This window comes from Ornithorhynchus anatinus, chromosome 11, assembly GCF_004115215.2.
Source record: "Ornithorhynchus anatinus isolate Pmale09 chromosome 11, mOrnAna1.pri.v4, whole genome shotgun sequence".
Lineage (NCBI taxonomy): Eukaryota > Metazoa > Chordata > Mammalia > Monotremata > Ornithorhynchidae > Ornithorhynchus > Ornithorhynchus anatinus.
Genome location: NC_041738.1, coordinates 58,672,060 through 58,680,354, shown reverse-complemented (window position 1 = coordinate 58,680,354; position 8,295 = coordinate 58,672,060).

Below are 8,295 nucleotides of genomic sequence, written 5' to 3'. Positions count from 1 at the left end.
TACAGTGCTCAGTGCTTGGGAAAGGACAGTATAACAATAAACAGACAAATTCCCTGCCCACAACTACTTTATAGTCCATTCATTCAATCGTATTTATTGAGCGCTTACTGTGTGCAAAGTACTGTAAGAAGCACTTGAGAAAGTAGAGTACAACAATAAACAGACACGTTCCCTACCCTGGAATCCAGGGCTGAGGAAGGCAAAGAGAACGTTTATCATCGGCTTTAAAGGACTCAATCAGTTCTCCCTCTCCTATTTCACCTCGCTGATCTGGTTCTCCCTCTCCTGTTTCACCTCGCTGATCTCCTACTACAACCCAACTCTCAAACTTGGCTCCTCTAACACCAACTTACTATTTCTCAGTGCCAGCTATCTCAGTGCCGACCCCTCGCCCACATTCTGCCTTTGGCCTGGAATTCCCTCTCCCTTCATATCCGACAGAGCGTCACTCTCATCACCTTCCAAGTCTTATTAAATAATAATGTTGGTATTTGTTAAGCGCTTACTATGTGCAGAGCACTGTTCTAAGCGCTGGGGTAGACACAGGGGAATCAGGTTGTCCCACGTGGGGCTCACACTCTTAATCCCCATTTTACAGATGAGGTAACTGAGGCGCAGAGAAGTTAAGTGACTTGCCCACAGTCACACAGCTGACAAGTGGCAGAGTTGGAATTCGAACCCATGACCTCTGACTCCAAAGCCCGTGCTCTTTCCACTGAGCCACGCTCCCACAAGAGTCCTTTCCCTACGGCCCCCATTTCCCATACTCCCTCTCCCTTCTGTGTCCCCCTTGCAATTTTATACCCTTTAAACTTTCGATATTCACCCTGCCTTCCGCCCCACAGCACTTGTGTACGTATTTGTAAATTATTTTAATGCCTGTCTCCCCCTCTGAAGTGTAGGCTTCTTGTGGGCAGGGAACATCTACTGATTCTTTATATTTTACTTTCCCAAACAGGATAGAAAGAACATCGATTCATTTGAAATGTGGTCCTGGAGGTGACTTTTGCGAATACCATGGACTGCCCAAAAAACAAAAAAAATGGATTTTAGAGCAAATTAAACCCAAGTGGTCTTTGGAAAGCCAAATAACTCGACTTAGATTAGCACATTTTGGACACATAATCAGGAGGCCTAATTCTCTGGAGAAGACACCAATGCTAGGAAAAGTCCAGGGAAAACGTGAAAGAGGCAGACCGGCAGCTAGATGGATAGAGGCCATAACAGTGATAACGGAAGAACGGTTAGAAAGCTTGAGGATTATGCCAGAGGACAGGACCTTCTGGAGAAAGTATATTCCTGGAGTCGCTATGAAACGAAAATGACTCGAAGGCACTTAAAAAACAGTACAGTTGCTCTGCATACAGTAAACTTCAATAAATGATTGATTTATTTCTTTTTTAATCCGTCACCTGCCGGTGCCATTCCCATAGTCCTCAGTTTCCTCACTAAGGAGAATCAATCCTGCACTTTTACCTCCCCAGGGGATGCTGGAGCAGAGGACAAGGAGAAGGTGCTTGGAGTTCTTCGGCAAATGGCATCATTGTTATCACAAGCACCACTGATGGTATTTATTAAGCACTACGGGTCGCTAAACTACAAAATAATTAGATTGGACACAGTCCATGACCTTCACGTGGCTTACAGCCCAAGAAGGAGGGAGAACAGGCCTCTTACCCTCATTTTATGGATGAGGAAATTGAGGCTTAGAGAAGTTGAGTGATTTGCCCAACAGGAAATAACAGCCAAGTGGCCCTTCTCCTCCAGGAAGCCTACCCTGATTAACTTCTTTCCGCACATTATATTTCCCCAGCTGCTGCTTCTGCACTTTCAAATAGCCTAAGCACTTGGGGGTGCTCATCCTTCCCACCTCCCCCATCCGCCTAAGCGATTAGGCCTATGTCTCTATACTCACTTTAATGCTTCCTCCTACTTGTAGTTGATTTGTCTCTGCCTTCCCCTCTAGATTGTGAGTTCTTCGAGGACAGAGGGCAGGTCTACTATTTCTCTTGTGCTCTCCCGAGAGCTCACACACTGTTCTGCCCATTGTGAATGATCAATTCACAGTGATTCCGATTAGACTGTAAACCCGTCAATGGGCAGGGACTGTCTCTATCTGTTGCCGATTTGTACATTCCAAGCGCTTAGTACAGTGCTCTGCACATAGTAAGCGCTCAATAAATACGACTGAATGAATCAATAAATACACCTGATCAATCGATAGAAGGGGAATCTCCAGGCACCATCGCCGAGTGGCCTGTAGGGGGAGCTCGGGAGCTGCGGTCGCCTAATAATGATGATAATAATGATAATATTGATATTTGTTAAGCGCTTACTATGTGCAGAGCACTGTTCTAAGCGCTGGGGTGGATACAGGGTCATCAGGTTGTCCCACGTGAGGCTCACAGTTAATCCCCATTTTCCAGATGAGGGAACTGAGGCACAGAGAAGTGAAGTGACTTGCCCACGGTCACACAGCTGACAAGTGGCAGAGCCGGGATTCAAACCCATAATAATATAATAACAAATATATATATAAATATATATAACTCTATATAATATAATAATAACAATAATAATAGTGGTATTTGTTAAACGCTTAGTATGTGACAGGCACTGTTCTAAGCTCTGGGGTAGTTACAAGCTAATCAGTCGAACCCAGTCCTTGTCACTCTTTCATTTAATCATATTTATTAAGCGCTTACTGGGTGCAGAGCACTGTACTAAGCGCTGAGGAAAGTACAATGCAGCAATAGAGGCAATGCCTGCTCACAACGAGCTCACTGTCTAGAGGCGAGGAGTCAGACATCACCACAGTCTTCATCCCCGTTTTACAGATGAGGGAGCTGAGGCCCAGAGAAGCAAGGAGTTGCCTAAGGTCACCCAGCAGACAAATGGAGGAGCTGGGATTAGAATCCAGGTCCTTCTGACTCCCAGGCCCGTGTTCTCTCCACTAGACCATGTTGCCATCTGCCCCTCCTTCTTTCCCCCTGGGTGATCCCCTTGTGGGCGGAAGAGGGGATCATTGGCTCTCTCTAGGGGAGAATAATAATAATAATTATAAGGATGGTATTTATTAAGTGCTTTCTATGTGCAAAGCACTGTTCTAAGCGCTGATCTGTTCCTGGGAGCTCTGCATCTCTCCTGAGGCCTGGGACTCCAGCTCCAGCTACCTACAGCTCCCCGAGTGAGGAGAGGGCTGGCCTGCTCTGCACTCTACAGTCCTGGCCTGTTGTGGAAGGACAAGGGCATCTGCCCTTCAGAGCCCCTTCCTTCCCTGAAAGTGGGGCAACAATTCCGGGCTCCCTGGAAAAAGAAGGAGGAGGGGGGGAGGAGAGGAAGGAAGAGGAGGAGGAGGAAAGGAAGAGCAGGAGAAGGAGGAAGAGGAGGAGGAAGAGAAGGGAAAGGAGAAGGAAGAGGAAGAGAAGGAGGAGAAGGTGGAGGAGGAGGAAAAGGAAGAGGGGAGAAGGAGGGGAAAAAGGGAGAGAGGATGAGGAGGAAGAAGGAGGAGAAAAAAGAAGAACGGGAAGAGGAGGGAAAGGAGAAAGGGAGAGGAAGAGAAGGAGGAGAAAAAGGAAGAGGGGAGGAAGAGAAGGGAGAGGAAGAGGAGGGAGAATATTCATTCATTCATTCAATAGTATTTATTGAGCACTTACTATGTGCAGAACACTGTACTAAGCGCTTGGAATGAACAAGTCGGCAACAGATAGAGACGGTCCCTGCCGTTTGACGGGCTTACGGTCTAATCGGGGGAGACTGGACGGACGAGAACGATGGCGATAAATAGAGTCGCGGGGAAGAACATCTCGTAAAAACCGATGGCAACTAAATAGAATCGAGGCGATGTACATTTCATTAACAAAATAAATAGGGTAACGAAAATATAGACAGTTGAGCGGACGAGTACGGTGCTGAGAGGATGGGAAGGGAGAAGGGGAGGAGCGGAGGGAGGTGGGGGGAAAAGAGGGTTAAGCTGCGGAGAGGTGAAGGGGGGGGCGGTAGAGGGAGTAGAGGGAGAAGAAGAGCTCAGTGTGGGAACGCCTCTCGGAGGAGGTGAGTTTTAAGTAGGGTTTTGAAGAGGGGAAGAGAATTAGCCTGGCGGAGGTGAGGAGGGAGGGCGTTCCGGGACCGCGGGAGGACGTGGCCCGGGGGTCGACGGCGGGATAGGCGAGACCGAGGGACGGCGAGGAGGTGGGCGGCGGAGGAGCGGAGCGTGCGGGGTGGGCGGTAGAAGGAGAGAAGGGAGGAGAGGTAGGAAGGGGCAAGGTGACGGAGAGCCTCGAAGCCTAGAGTGAGGAGTTTTTGTTTGGAGCGGAGGTCGATAGGCAACCACCGGAGGTGTTTAAGAAGGGGAGTGACAGGCCCAGATCGTTTCTGCGGGAAGATGAGCCGGGCGGCGGAGTGAAGAATAGACCGGAGCGGGGCGAGAGAGGAGGAAGGGAGGTCAGAGAGAAGGCTGACACGGTAGTCTAGCCGGGATATAACGAGAGCCCGTAACAGTAAGGTAGCCGTTTGGGTGGAGAGGAAAGGGCGGATCCTGGCGATATTGTAGAGGTGAAACCGGCAGGGTGAACGAGAGAGGCGAGTCAAAGATGACACCGAGATTGAGGAGGAAGAAGGGTGGGAGAGGATGAAGAGGAAGGGGAGGAGAAGGTGGAGAGGAGAATGAGGAGGAACAGGAGGTTTGAGGTTGGTGGTGAAGTCCTGATCCGAGGAGAAGCGGGCTTTCTCATTTTCCAGGGATCTTCTCCCTTCAGCTGCCGGCTAGAGGCTTGAGTTCAGGTCCTCGTCGTGTCTCTGACAGGCTGTGGGACCGTGGGCCAGTCATGTCCCTCTCTGTTCCTCTCCCCATTCTGGCGGCCTCTCCCTCTCTCTCCCCGACGGGGTGCCTCTTTCCTCGCCCAGCACCCACCCTGGCCAGCCTCCTCGTCTAGCCCCAGCCCAGCTCTGGGAGCCGCAGAAGAGGAATCACAGGATCAGCTGGTCGGGCTGCAGGATGACAGGGTGGGAGGCCTTGACTGTCATTCATTCATTCTTTCAATCGTATTTTGCGTGACCTTGGCCAAGTCACTTCACTTCTCTGCGCCTCACTTCCCTCATCTGTAAAATGGGGATTGAGACAATGAGCCCCACATAGGACGGGGACTGTGTCCAGCTCGATTAGCTTGTATCCACCCCAGCGTTTAGTACAGTGCCTGGCACATAGTAAACGCTTAAATGCTATTATTATGATGATTATTTACTGAGCGCTTACCATTTGCAAAGCACTGTACTGAGCGCTTGGGAGAGTGGTCTATAACAATAATTAGGAACATTCCTTGCCCATAATGAATTTACTCGTCCCGAGTCCATCCCCAAACACGCACCTTCCTGTTCGCCGACCGGGGAGTGGAGGTGGGCGTAGTCTCCAGGGGGGTGGGGACTAGGCTATGAGCTTCTCTCCTCCGGTATCTCAGGCCTGGCGACCCTGGTGGACGGGATGGATGGAGGCCGGTGAGTGGGTTCCCCGGGAGCATGGACCCAGAAGGGTCCGGGTGGTCCATTTGGATCGAATTTGTTTTCTGCTAAACGGGCAGGAGCGGGTCACGTCGCAGACCCCCGGGCTCCAGTCCCTTCTGCGCCAATCAATCCATCAATTGGATTTATTACTATTCATAATAATGGTGTCTGTTAAGCACTTACTATGTGCCGGGCACTGTGCTAAGTGCTGGGGTGGGTACAAGCAAATCGGGCTGGACACAGTGTGGGGCTCACGGTCTCAATCCCCATTTTACAGCTGAGGTAACCGAGGCGCAGAGAGATGAAGGGACTTGTCCAAGGTCACACAGCAGACCAGTGGCAGAGCCGGCGTTAGAGCCCTTGACCTTCTGATTCCCAGGCCCCCGCTCTATCCACTACGCCGAGCTGCTTCTTACTGAGCGCTTGCTGTTCTGATAGTGTTAGCATCGCCAAATCTTCCCCCGTCCCCATCCTCCCTCCCTCCTTGACCCGGCAGTGTCTTCGGTTCATCGAAGAATTGGGGGTGGGTGTCCTTAGGGAATCCCTTTCGTTTCAGCCCCGCAAAGCGCTGCCCTCTCCGCTTTCAAAGCCCTGCTGAAATCGCAGCTCCTCCAGGAGTCCTTCCCTGATTGATTTTTCACCTCCCCTCTTTATAGCCCCCCAACTCTGCACCCACAAACCCCTCCCCATGCGCGTATGCCTTTACTACTTTCTCCTTCCTTATTATTTTTTGTTTCTGTCTTCCCCGCTGTGCTGCAAACTCTTTGAGGGCGCTAACTCGATTGTACTCTCCCAGGCATTTAGTATAGTGCTTGCCATATAGTAAGCGCTCAGTAGGCACTACTACTAATAATAATTATGGTATTAAGCGCTTACTGTGTGCCAGGCGCTGTACTAAGCACAGGGGTAGATACAAGCAAATCAGGTTGGACACAGTCCCTGTCCTACAAGGAGCTCATAGTCTCAATCCCCATTTAACAGTAGTAGGGAATTCCTACTACTAATACCAATAAAAATAATAATAATTGTGGTATTTGTTAAATGCTTACTACGTGCCGGGCACTGTACTAAGCATTGAGGTGGGAGGGGGAGAAATACAAGCAAATTAGGTTGGACACAGTCCCTGTCCCACATGGAGCTCACAGCCTTAATCCCCATTTTATAGATGAGGTAACTGAAGCCCAGAGAGGTGAAGTGACTTTCCCAAGGTCACAAAGCAGACAAGTGATTGCCTATCAACCTCCGCTTAAAACAAAAACTCCTCACTCTAGGCTTCAAGGCTCTCCATCACCTTGCCCCTTCCTACCTCTCCTCCTTTCTCTCTTTCTACCGCCCACCCCGCACGCTCCCCTCCTCCGCCGCCCACCTCCTCACCGTCCCTCGGTCTCGCCCATCCCGCCGTCGACCCCCGGGCCACGTCCTCCCGCGGTCCCGGAACGCCTTCCCTCCTCACCTCCGACAATCTAATTCTCTTCCCCTCTTCAAATCCCTACTTAAAGCTCACCTCCTCCAAGAGGCCTTCCCACACTGAGCTCCCCCCTTTTTCCCTCTGCTCCCTTCCCCCCCCCCCTTCACTTCTCCTCAGCTAAACCCTCTTCTCCCCCCTTTCCCTCTCCTCCTCCCCCCCTCCTGTCCCACCCCCTCGGCCCCGTACTCGTCCGCTCAACTGTATATATCTTCATCACCCTATTTATTTTGTTTATAATGAGATGAATATCACCCTGATTCTATTTATTTGCCACTGTTTTTATGAGATGTTCTTCCCCTTGACTCTATTTATTGCCATTGTTCTCGTCTGCCCGTCTCCCCGATTAGACCGTAAGCCCGTCAAAGGGCAGGGACTGTCTCCATCTGTTGCCGACTTGTACATTCCAAGCGCTTAGTACAGTGCTCTGCACATAGTAAGCGCTCAATAAATACTATTGAATGAATGAATGAACCCATGACCTTCTGACTACAAGATCCGTGCTCTAACTATTGTACTATGCTGTTTAACAATAATAATTGTGGTATTTGTTAAGCGCTTACTATATGCACTGTTCTAAGGGTGGGGTAGATACGATGTCTCAAGTAGAGCTCACAGTCCGAGTAGGAGGAGCAGTATTATTGATTAATTAATTGATTGAGGAGAGTTCAGGTAGCGATCAGGTCACCCCCGGCTCTGATTTGCCATCTTGTTTTTGCCCGGGATGGAGCTGGGAGCGATTGGTCTAGGCTCTCGCTCCTGACCCTCCCACTGTGGGCACCTTGGATTGTTTCCCCCGAGACTGTCAGGAGCAGATTGGGGACGCACGGAGAAAGATCTGGGCTGCCCAGACTTTCCACCCTCTCCAGGCCGCCTCCCTCTCCCCTTCTCCCTCTGGCCACACCCGGAACAGAATCCAAGGTGGGAGGAGATGGAGAAGAGGAGGAGGAGAGACAAGGTCTATGTTCTCCCAGCCCAGAGCAATCCAGAGGGCAGGGGTACCATACCCCAAACCAGAAAAGCACAGGTCCCCACTGTCCATCCTTCAGACTGTCCACTGGTCCATCTGGTCTGGGACAGCCAGCTTCCTCCATCCCCTAGCCCTGCCCTCTCCCAGGCCTGAGCTGGGTGACCTCAGTCTTTAATTTCTCCTTCAATCTGCGGCCAGTGAAACTGGAATTGCCCGGCCTGGGTGAGATTGTCCTCGCCCAAAGCCCTGCCCTCCTTTAGCCTCTGCCCGGTGCCTCTTTATGCTACCCCCACCTGGTGAACAACAAGCCCGGACTTCCCCTCCCTGCCAGGATGACCCTCACCCACTGAGGAGTGGTTTT